Genomic DNA, 11,827 nt, shown 5'->3' with positions numbered 1-11,827 from the left:
GGGATCCAACTAGATCTTGTTTATCTTTGGTAGACTTGTGATTATCTAGTTGATAATATCGACATCACTTTACAGTTACTCTTTGAATTCTGTATTGTTTGATTGCAAATCCGGAAATTGATTATTGCAGTAATTAAGATTTAGATTGATCTAACCAGACAAAGGAGTTTATTAGATTAAACATAAGAGCCCTTGTCAACAACTCAACATATCTTTTACCAAAGATTGAATATACCAAACAGATTTAATTCCTTTACTGTTTGGAATACAATTAAAAGGAGTAAAGCAACTTGAGATAGTGATTTCTATCTTGAGATTCACGTGTGTGACCAAAAGGTCGAAGACGCAGGGATACTGAGGAAACTATGTAATTAGGGGTAGTTACTTGGTCCCAACATATGAAGTTGGGTTTTTTCTTTGTATAGCGGCTTAATTATGAGAGTATTCAAAACTGGACTAAGTCTCGGGGTTTTCTTTTTGCATTTGCAGTTTCCCCGTTAACAAAATCTTGTTTGTGTCATTTACTTTACTTCCGCATTATAATTGTTTATTATAATAAATTAAATACACTTGTTTGTTAATCTTAGACACTTAATAAGTGATCCTATAATCAATCGGTTTTATACTGTAGCTATTATCAAGTGTATACATTATTGTCGTATTGTCTCGACTATTGTCCATAGACGATCACACTTGGTATCAGACTTATAGGTTGAATTAAATATTATGGTGTATTTGGGTACCGTCGTCTTTTAAAACACGATTGACCCACCTATTGTGAAGAAACAACCAGGTAGACCCCAAGGGAAAATGATTGAAAGTGAAGGTGAAAGGAAAGGAAAGAGGAAAGTTCGTTGCAGTAATTGCGAGGAAGAGGGGCACAACAGGACAGGTTACAAGAAGTACTCGAAGTACTCCCTAGCTTTTTTTTGCAAGGATTGATTATGTGTGTCTTTTTATTTGTTTTGGATTATTTGTTTTTAGTTTTATTCTTTCCGGTTTGCATGGCCTAAACTTTTATTTCTGCAACGATTGACTGTGTGCAAGGATAATTTATTCAGATTTTATTTTATGAGCACACAGGTGAAATGTATTGTATCTTCTGAGCACAGAGGGGAAATACATGTGTAACTGAAGATTACACTTGTAAATATGCATGTGTAACTATAAAATACACATTATAACTGCATATGTAACCTTTGGTTACACATTTTTTTTGTTTCTATAATTTTTCCAAGTACTTATTGACCACACATTGTAATTTTTATTTAGCAACTGTAACTTCAAGTTACATATCTTAACTTCATGTGTAACTTTGAGTTACGTAACTTATTATTCAGCATTTTAACCCTGTTATATGCATGTGTAACTTAGAATTTGTTGTAGTTTGATCTGTAAATCTGAGTACACATCAAATTTGATTTATACCTTCAGGTTACTTAACCTGTTCGAATCTTCTGTAAATTCGAGTTACACATTCTACTATCATATGTAACTTTAAGTTACATAACCTTTTTTTTCCTAACTATGTGTTCAGGCACAATATACATCAACATGTTTGATTAATTTTAAACTACTTTATAACAAGTATGATTAAACTTTTTCTAACAAAAAAATATTATAATTTTATTTTCATAAAATATCTAGTAATTATCGAACTATAGAAGTTTTAACAACATGTTTGCAAGTCTAATAACAACTTGTAGCTAATAAAAGTACATAATTTTTTTAATACAAGGAACTGTTTTACAATAATGTTCAATGAGCCGAACTGTCTGTATCTGAAAGAATCTTGTAAAGCATGCTTTCTCTCATGTCATTCACTTTTTCAGCCATTACCTTCACCATTGGTTTAGCTATGTAACCTGGATGGTCAAATGGGGATTTCTTCATCCTCCACTTCCTGTAACGTCATACAAATACAAGACAATCGGGATATGAACCTTGTTTAGGCGAAGCTAGATTTTTGGTCTTTGGATTTAATCCGAGAGGAATTTTATAATTCAATAATTTAGTTATTAATTGCATCTTCATATAACCTAGCTTTCCCTAAATATTCTTTCTTGTTCTTCGCTATGCTTGACGAGTTCATATGGGACCAACCGTTAGTGTTGTTCAACTCATACTCCAGTAGTATATAATGTGTCTTGTTGTTATCCATTGGTGCGAACAATCTGACTGGGGAGCAATCAACAAATTCCTTAGTAAGCTTTGGAATCCAGAATGTCTTGAGATCATCATCTTTCAAAAAAGATTCATGCATAAACCATGTGTAATCAGAAGCTACACAATAAAATTTGCTGCATACACCATCTTTTTATCGAACACACATTTTTTTTCAAAGCATAGACTATGTGTAACCTGAAGTTGCATATATATGCACTATAAATGTATAACCAAAAGTTACAAATGCAGTATTGAATTCGTATCCGGAAGTTGCACATGTATTCTACATATGTAATCGGAAGTTATATATCATAAGATTTTTTTTTAATTGACTCATGTAAATCGGAACATTCTAAAATTATTTTTTGAAGTACTTACATATACTTTCGGCGTGAGGAATAACACTTTTTCGTACTTGGTGCATGTGCTCATCTTTGTCCCTAACCTGCTAATGTGGAAATCTATGAATTCTGGCTCCAAGTTCTCTTCTTGTTTGGTAAGCTGAAGCATAAGTTCTTCAGTTATATTAACAAATGGGCCACCATCACTTTTGGTTTTCATCCAACCAATGTGTCTACATCAGAAATAAGAAAAATTTAAGCAAATAGAATCAAGCAATAAGATACAACACTTAATATTAAAATCTACATTTAAATACCATAACAGAATCAAGCATAAGTTATTCAGTTTCTGTTATACTTACTTACGTTTTGGGATCTGTATTGAAATATTTAATTATTTTCTCCTCTTGTGCGGCATTCAGATTTTCAATTACTATGGAAACTTTCACATCCTTACTCATTGTTCCATCATCTTTTTCCAGAACTTCAGCCATTGTTTCGTCATTAGAAGTACCCTTATTCTTCGCGGACCTTCTTTCAAACCGTTTAAGATCTTGTTTTTCAGGATTTCTCCTCCTTAAAACGCGTTGTTGTATGAATTCTGGATGGTTTTGTTTATTGCCAAGTTCTGTGACAATTTGTCTGATAGGTTTTGGAGTTTTATCCATACCAAGGCTAAAAGTTGGCGAATCATTACCAAGGTTCTGCTGAATTTGAGCTATGCAATAACAAAAATAAGGAGAATCAACAAAAGTTGCACATGCTCAACTTGTGTAACAAGAAGTCATATTTGCATTACATAGCATGTGTAACAGAAAGCTACACAAGAAAGTTTTATACTTTATGCTATATGTAACCTTAAGTTACACATGCCTATAGAATGTGTAACCAGAGGTTACACTTGCATTAATACAACAAACAAATTAGAATCAGGAGAAGAAAAATACATAAGAAGTTACACAAGGAATAAGGTGTCAAATATGGTTACCACTGGAGCTAGGTTCTGGATTATTTTTCTCTGCAGGTCCATGTTCACAATTTCCTTTGCTTTCGTTTATGTCACTGACAACCTTATCTAGTATGTCATGTACTTCAACATCTGTCATTTCAAGGTTAGGTCATATTCTCACCAACCTGTAGTTCTCTGGATTGTCACCCTGCGTTGGCTGAGTTGTACCAGTCATTACCCACGAGTCATCAAAACTTGTAGGTATCTCTTCATTTGCGGGTTTCTTCGGAAACCAGTCTTTAACACATTCAGGTATCTCTTCACCTGTGGGTTTCTATGGCAACGAGTCATCAACGCTTGCAGGTATCTCTTCATCTGTCGTTGTCTTATGCAACTCATTCAAAACAACACCTTCTACATTTGCAAGTTTGTCTTCACCTGCGGCTTTCTTCTGCAACTCATCCACAAAAACACCTTCTTCACTTAAAAGTTTGTCTTCATCTGCAGGTTTCTTTGGAATTAGCTTGTTCTTGTTATGTGTAACACTCTTCTTACTGCAACTGTATGTTCTGCGACGTGTTTTTCCATCCTTTCCAGTTGTTGGACCTGGAAAAAGTGTGGGAGTATTTCCACCTTCGAGACTGATATATGGAACTGCATAGCGATCTAAAGGATTAGCAATATAACAACTATTTTCAGTTGTTAAAGAAGTTGTTAAGGTTAAAAAATATACACTATGAACAAACACTCACATTCTTGTTAGAAGGAAGTTTCCCTATCATCTTCGTCTTGCTCATTCTGTTCCGCGGACTCTTTATTAGAATCTATACCAGTTGCTTGATACTTAGTCACTTCATGTTCTTCTCCATCATCTTCGTGTTGTTGAGTCTGATCCTCGGACTCTATGTAAGGTTCAATACCAGTTTCTTTAATAATATGGCAACAAAAACATGCATGTTAAAATCTGGTGTACTGGAAATGTCCCCTTTTCTCATCCCCTCCATGAAAATTGCTCGGACTTTATCAAAAAATTTCTTGTTTGTTAGAAGTTGCTCTTTCAGAGTTTCATTCTCAATTGTTTTGTCTCACAACCATGCTTTAAGATATTCTTTACTTGGTTCTAGAAATGGTATTCCAAGTTGTTTTTCAAGATGTGAAAACTCCTCTAACAAGATGGCAGTTGGCTGCATTTAAGAGATAGAGAGGTTACATCATATTTTTCTCAAAAAAAGAGCAAAAATGCATGTGTAACTTCCAGATAGACATTCTTTTTTCTTACACATATGCATGTGTAAGCTAAATACACACTTCAATAGAATTCAGTGGTGAGATTTGCATATGTGACTATATATATAGTTACACAAGCTAAATACACACTTCAATAGAATTCAGTGGTGAGATTTGCATGTTACCGGTTACTGAAAAATATGACATGTTTGCCTCATATATGAAATCTGATATTTGTTTACAACCCTTGGTAACTTATGTTCGTTGTACAGAACTTTTGGGATAAAGTCTGCTTCTGTGTGCTCCGCAAACAAGATCTGCAGCATACAACCATCAATCAATTTAATTAGTCGATCAAAAAACATATCTGCAACGTACCAGGAAAACTACTTGAACAACAATCCATTAAAAATATCATACTTACCAGTAGATATGGGACAGTAGCTTTTACATTTGATACACAATTAACATTTTCTAGAATTTGGTCAAACAAATGGTCGTTACTAAATTAGGCCACGAGACCTTGAGCACAGTTTCATAAGTTTCGACAAGAACAAGATAGCAAACATTCACTACGCTAGCATTTTTGTCGCTGAAAAAGAGGACACAACAAAGATATAACCCTATCAAACACACTACATGTTCGTCATCAAGTTTTATTGGTTTCTTTTTTTTTTCATCACTTATTTTGTCGTGTCTACAATTTCTTCTTGTTCATTGCCGTCCCATGAGCCATTTCTCTAGTATCAGAAAAATAATTATTGTACAACACACTATCATATATTTTAATTAGATCAAACCGTTGTAACATCTTCTGACCTTTTTCACCTCCAATACTTTGCATGCCAAGTATGCAAGCACACTTATCCAGTGTAGAGTGTATCAAGTTATCTCCAAATTTGAATGAATTGGGTGTCTCACCATCTCGGTCAAAGCAATTTAACATCTTTGCAACCCCATGCTTGTTTGTAGTGATTTGTTTCGATTTCTTAGGCACAACAACATCATCTGCATTATAATACAATATTAATAGCTTACCATAAGGTGCTTTCCTAAGATACTTTTCTTCTCTTTTAGATAGCCCAATTTGTTTTATTTCCTTCACCAAATCCAAAATTGCATTGAATGAATGTCTTAATTTTCCTGTTCACATCACACAACAAAACAACATGATCAGTATGTTGTGTACTTATCAAATACACTCTTTAATTGCAAAATCAAAATCATGTTACAAAGAATGTGTATCTTCTAAGTACACAAGCTGAACCATGTCATAATGTGGTGTGATATTTAACGTTACAGATGCATATGAATCTGTAAATTTAACTTACATATGAAGGTGTAACTTCAATCTACATAACCTATTCTTGGCATCTGGTTTGCATGTGTAACTTATAGTTACACAAGCTAAATACACATTTCAATAGAAGTCAATGGTGAGATTTGCATGTGTAACTTATAGTTACACAAGCTAAATACACACTTCATTATAAGTCAGTGGAGATATTTGCATGTATAACTGATAGTGAAAAATCTCATTTGCACATGTAACTTCTAGATACACACTTCGTTAGAAGTTAGTTAGACATCAGTTACAGAGCACAACCAACATGCAAAATAGATACATAAAACAATAAGATACAATCATTGCATGAAGCTATAACAATCATTTCAGAATTAAAATAACAATCATTCCACTAGTGATTACACACAATTTTAAGGATAAATTGAAAGTAACTCAAATTCGAAAAAAAGGGTAATAAAGACTAAGATGCTCTAATCACTAATTTGAAGTTCGATCTTCAATCAGGAAAGAAGATTCAGAGATCAATCAAATCTCCATCTCGAACCCTAACTTTTTTTTATGTAATATTTTCAAAATCTTTTATCTCAGTACAAAAAATAAGATGAGATCATCACAAAAATATACTCCAATCGTAAATATTAATACATGTTCATGTTGGATCTTCTTCAGCGATTTTTACTTTTCATCTTCTGAAAAAATTGAATCCAAGCGAAAAATCAAATACAACAGAAGTCACAGTTGATTCTCGATTATTCGCACAAGAACATCAAAACAACATCAACACAGAAGAAAATATACCTGAAATGATTTGGTCTTCTAGGTTTTCATTGAATGTGAATCTGCATTTGAATCTGAAACAGAAAAACTGGAAGAAGAAGGAAACGAACATGAATCCGAATCTGCAGTTAACATAGGAAGAAAACTATGTTGCACGGGCACGCCTAGAAAGATGACGTAACCGTGTCTGACACATGACCAGACACGACACGGTTACTGTTAGAGCATTACTCGGTCGAACTCGCATGTGTTGCTATCTCAAGCATGTTTGTCAATGTTAGTGATCAGAACTATATGTCTTGATTTCTAGTATACTTATGACTAAGTCTCGGTCTAGGATAGTTAGGAATAATTGAGATCCAGACTCCATGGCGATTATCTTACGAAGACGAAGAACTACTCAAGGAACCAGTAGAACTTTATCCGACCAAAAGGTATGTGGAGACTTTAACTCATATGTCAATCAAAAGTCTATCTACTCTATGTTAGAGCATTGCTCGGTCGAACTCGCATGCGTTTCTATCTCAAGCATGTTTGTCAATGTTAGTGATCAAAAATATAAGTCTTCATTTATAGCCTACATAGCTAAAGGTCTCGGACTAGGATAGAAAGTGTAGTTGAGCTCAAGAACTCCAAGGCAATCATCATAAAAGACGAAGGACTACTCAAGGAACTGGTGAATCTTCATCGACTAAAAGGTATGCGGAGACTTGAACTTATTTGTCACTCAAAAGTCTATCTATTCTATCTCCTAATCTTGATACAAAAGTCGTTTTGATATATAGACTTTTATTACGCACATTTGCTATTTCGAGCCGAATTTATCTCGCCTATCTATTTCTCGAAAAGTGACGAAAGTCATGTTATGTTTCAATCACTTTGAAAATTGCTCTGACGAAAAATGATCTGTGAATAACGGCTATATAACGTTCTCTGAGAATGTTTCAATGATTGAAATGAGAGTTTAGATTACATAACCATTGGTAGGATATAAGCATTGTTGTGGAAACACATATATGTATAAGTTCTTATTCCTTGAACCAAAGTTTGCGAACTTTGTTGATCAAGAGAAATGGAAGTGGTGTGAGACAAGTCCGCAAACTCAGTCCGCGAACTTGCGGAACTTCTCGGCCCGAGATTTTCTGCTGGAGTTTGTGTACTCCTTCCATGAGCTTAAGTCTGCGTACCCAGTCTGCGAACTTGAGCAGGTTATATCTAAAGTCGGTTGTTCTTGAACTAATGTTTAAATAAACTAAGGAATGCTTTTGCAAACCGTGGCTATAAAGTTCATGAACCGATTCGAGTGAATCAAACCGATTTTGCTTCAATTGTGTCTTGTATAGTTACATAAGATTTCCTTGCAATTGAACAACTCTCTAACTAGTTCATTTGAGTCATTTGAACTAGTTATGGTGAAGAAGAATAAGGTTGATATGAAAGTAATCATATGGCTAACCATTTGGTTGACTTGTTGAACTAACAAATGTTAATGTTTGGGTACGGTTCATAAACCCAAAATTGGACATTTTATTTGTGTGTGACAAGCTAGGTTTTCGATCTAACAGTTGAGAAATATTAGCTTGAATCTAATCAGGTTTTCATCTAACGGTGAATATTGAATGCTTTGTTACTAAGCTAACATTGATTGCAAACCCTGATTTGAAAGTGTATATAAGGGAGAACTCTAGCAACTGGGAAACCTAATCCCCACACCTTACGTTTGATACTAGTTGCATAGCTAGAGTCGATTCTCCTTTAACCTTTGGTTTCTTCTTCTTCTAGCAATTTGGATTGTGAAGTGATAGGTGTCTAAAACACCTAATTTTATATCTAGTATTTATGCTTTCTTTGCGAGTTTTCTTGTGAAATATGTATCTTATGATTGTTTTTGAGTTTATTAGGTGCAAAGGAGTTATTCGGAGCAAAAGAAGGAGAAATCATTCATTTGGAGCGAAAAAGATAAAAAAAAATCGATTCACGTGCGAGTTATATTTGGAGCCGGCTAAGGTTATGCAAGAGAAAGGTGAAGAATGAACTGTCAGTTCCCTATAACTGACAGTTGAGCTGAACAAATAATTAAGCCGTCAGTTATCTGGAACTGACGGGCCAAATAAGTCAAGGTGTCCCCTATCTATTTTGACTGGGAGCGTATAACACTACTTGTTATTACCTAGCCCTGAATTTCAGAGAGAATTATTTTCTCTTATCACTATCACCTGAAATCGAGAGAGGCGGTTGTCTGTGACCTCTCTGTTTGAGGTCGACGAACACTAAGAAGGGAGATGGAATCGAGACGCTAAAGGAATTGATGATTTGAGAAGACTGGAAGATAACCTGGGTTCGATTAGTGTTGCTCGAACTGAGATATGATTTGGTGGACGTTGAAGAACAGATTCAGGGAATGTTGGTATGGCAGTGAAGAAGAAGATGGTGAAGATTTGGGTCGTGATGATGTTGTTGAGAGAGACTGAGAAGGTATGCCGTGAATCTGATGATCTTGTGAGGAATTTAAGAAAGGGTATCAAATTGAGACAACAAACAGTAGAGATTTGAGTTGATTCACCTAATTGGGTATAATAGAAGGGCCTGTGATAGTTTATGAAATTAGGGTTCTGATCTCAATTGAACAGATGCACAGGATGAATGAATTACTGAGTTTGTGGGTTAACTGTAATGGGTTTTGGTGGTACTGAAGATGTATCTGTTGCTTCATGAATAAGAAGGGAAAAGAGATGAATTTGTTGCTATGGTGATGTAAATGGAGATGCTGTTGCAGTTGCAGAGATGGGTTTTGATGTAACAGATGGCTGAGGAGATGGAGGTTAAGAAGGTAGGATTCCAGGGAAGATTTGGAAAAATTAGAGAAGAAGAATGATTACAGCCACAGTTGGAGCTAAGATGGATCTGCAGGTGGTGGTTGTGTTGTTCTTTGTCTTGCCTAAAGAAGCTACAGAAGCGCAGTTGTTGTTGCAGAATTGTTGACATTACAGGGAAGAATGGTGTTAGGACTGCAGAGAAGATGGACTTGGTGTGCAACTGAAATGGCCTGGAGTTGGTGCAGCAGATTAAACTTAGATGCATGCTAGGAACTTTGCAGGAAATGGAGTTGATGGCACTATGATGAGTATTCAAGTTTGCAGGGAGTGTGAATGATTGCTGCTGCTGTATAGTGATGAATGGAAGAAATGGAGTTCGAGAAGCTACAGATTGTTGGCAGTCTTTGGGTTCAATTGAAAATGGTTGAGCTCGTGGGATTGATGCTGGCATTGAGAAGATTGAGCTCATGGTGTTGCTTCTTTCTTTGAGCTGAGGTCCGGAATACGCTGTTAGTGGTTGGATGGTTTGAGGTTATGGAGCTGCATATGAGTACTTGAACTGAAGGTGGTAATGTTGTGTGTTTGGCTCAAAGGTGTTGGTGGCAGTGAACAAATGCAGCTGCAATGGTATTACATGGTTGTAGAGGGTTTTACAGTGGAGATCGACTTGATTGTAGTGACTCTTGCGGTCTGATGTTGATGGAAAAGAGAGTACAGGTTATTGCAGTTGTTCGAGCTGCAGAAAATGAGCTGCAATGGTGCTGTGTGTGCGTAAATTACAGGAAAATGAGTTGTTGGTTGGACATTGGTAATTGCAGGTGCAATGAATTGAGCAGGATATGTAATTGGTGCTGAAATGGGAGTTGGTTTATGAGTTCATGTAGAGGTGAAGCTGCTGTGGTCTTCTGAAGTGCGTAATTGTGTTAAATGTCTGGATTGCAATGGAGACCTGAGCATAGTTCGAGAAGATGGCTAACTGGATCTGGTGGTTACTGTGGCAGTGTTGCTGAGTTATTGAAGTTGTAGTGGTTGAATCGAACTCAGTTGCAAGGATGTGGAGATGTACTGATGCTGGTCAAGGGAAGGCTGTGTAGTTGCAGCTAGGAATTGAGTTGAACTGAAATTGGTGTGTGCTTGAAGCAGTGATGTTGCTATTGGACTGGAGTTGCTTGTCAGTTTCAGAAAACTGACAGGCATATCAAGTAATGAACCTACTGATGGGCTCTGACTCGTGGGCTTGACATTCTGGGCTGATTCTAAGTGGAAGAAAAACAAATGTTGGATACGACTTAGATTTGAGAAATCAAGGAAGGATGTTTTTAGGCATACCAAAAAATTTCTAGGCATACAACTTTATTTTCTTAACTAGGGTGTGTTTATAAGGGGTGTCTAATGGGTATGCAATGACCTATATACCCTTAAACATTTCGAAAATATTGATTTATAGGCTTTAGGTTCGGCTGACTCGTGTTGATGAGTTATCAGTCGAACTTCCCTCTGTAGACTCAATTCTTTCGATTTTGTTTTGACCATAACTTCTTCATCCGATGTCGGATTGACCTCATTCTTTTTGCATTATCTTCGTATTTTCATTCTCATGAAGATGAAGATAAAATCTACTTGATTTTAATGGGTTGAGTTTGGAACTTGGTAGTCGGACCCCTAAATGTGTATAAACCTAAGTGTTTTTTGTAAATTAGAAACATGTTCGGCTCATATGATTGTTTGAATATGAGCTGAACTTGGAAAAATATATGGTTCGGCTGATACGATTTGAGCCGAACTTGAAAAAATATATGGTTCGGCTGATAATTTGTCTCCGTTATCAGCCGAACTGTTCATTATTTTTCACCCTGAAAGTGTTTATGAAAAGTTCGGCTTATAAGTCAATACCGTTATCAGCCGAACTGTTCATAAGCACTTTCAGAACGAAGAACAATGAACAGTTCGGCTCATAATTCATCTCGCTAATTAGCCGAACTTCGTTCTATAATCACAACAAGTTCTAGTTTTTTCTCAATTACTCATTCGGGAATCATTGTTGTACTTGATGCGTATTTTCCTATGTTTTTTAGATGAATAATGACCCTCCTCATCCTCCATTGAATCAACAAATAAAATTTCTCACTTTCTCCTTCTCCTTCTCTCCTTCTCAATAAATTTTTTTTCCCCCAAAATTTATCATCTACACAAACAAACCTTATAATTCTGAAAATTATCTTAATCAATAAACAAAAATTTTAAT

The sequence above is a fragment of the Papaver somniferum genome, chromosome 3, assembly GCF_003573695.1.
Source record: "Papaver somniferum cultivar HN1 chromosome 3, ASM357369v1, whole genome shotgun sequence".
In the NCBI taxonomy this organism is placed as follows: Eukaryota; Viridiplantae; Streptophyta; class Magnoliopsida; order Ranunculales; family Papaveraceae; genus Papaver; species Papaver somniferum.
The sequence above is the reverse complement of the archived record's forward strand: the minus strand, read 5'-3'. Positions refer to the sequence as shown.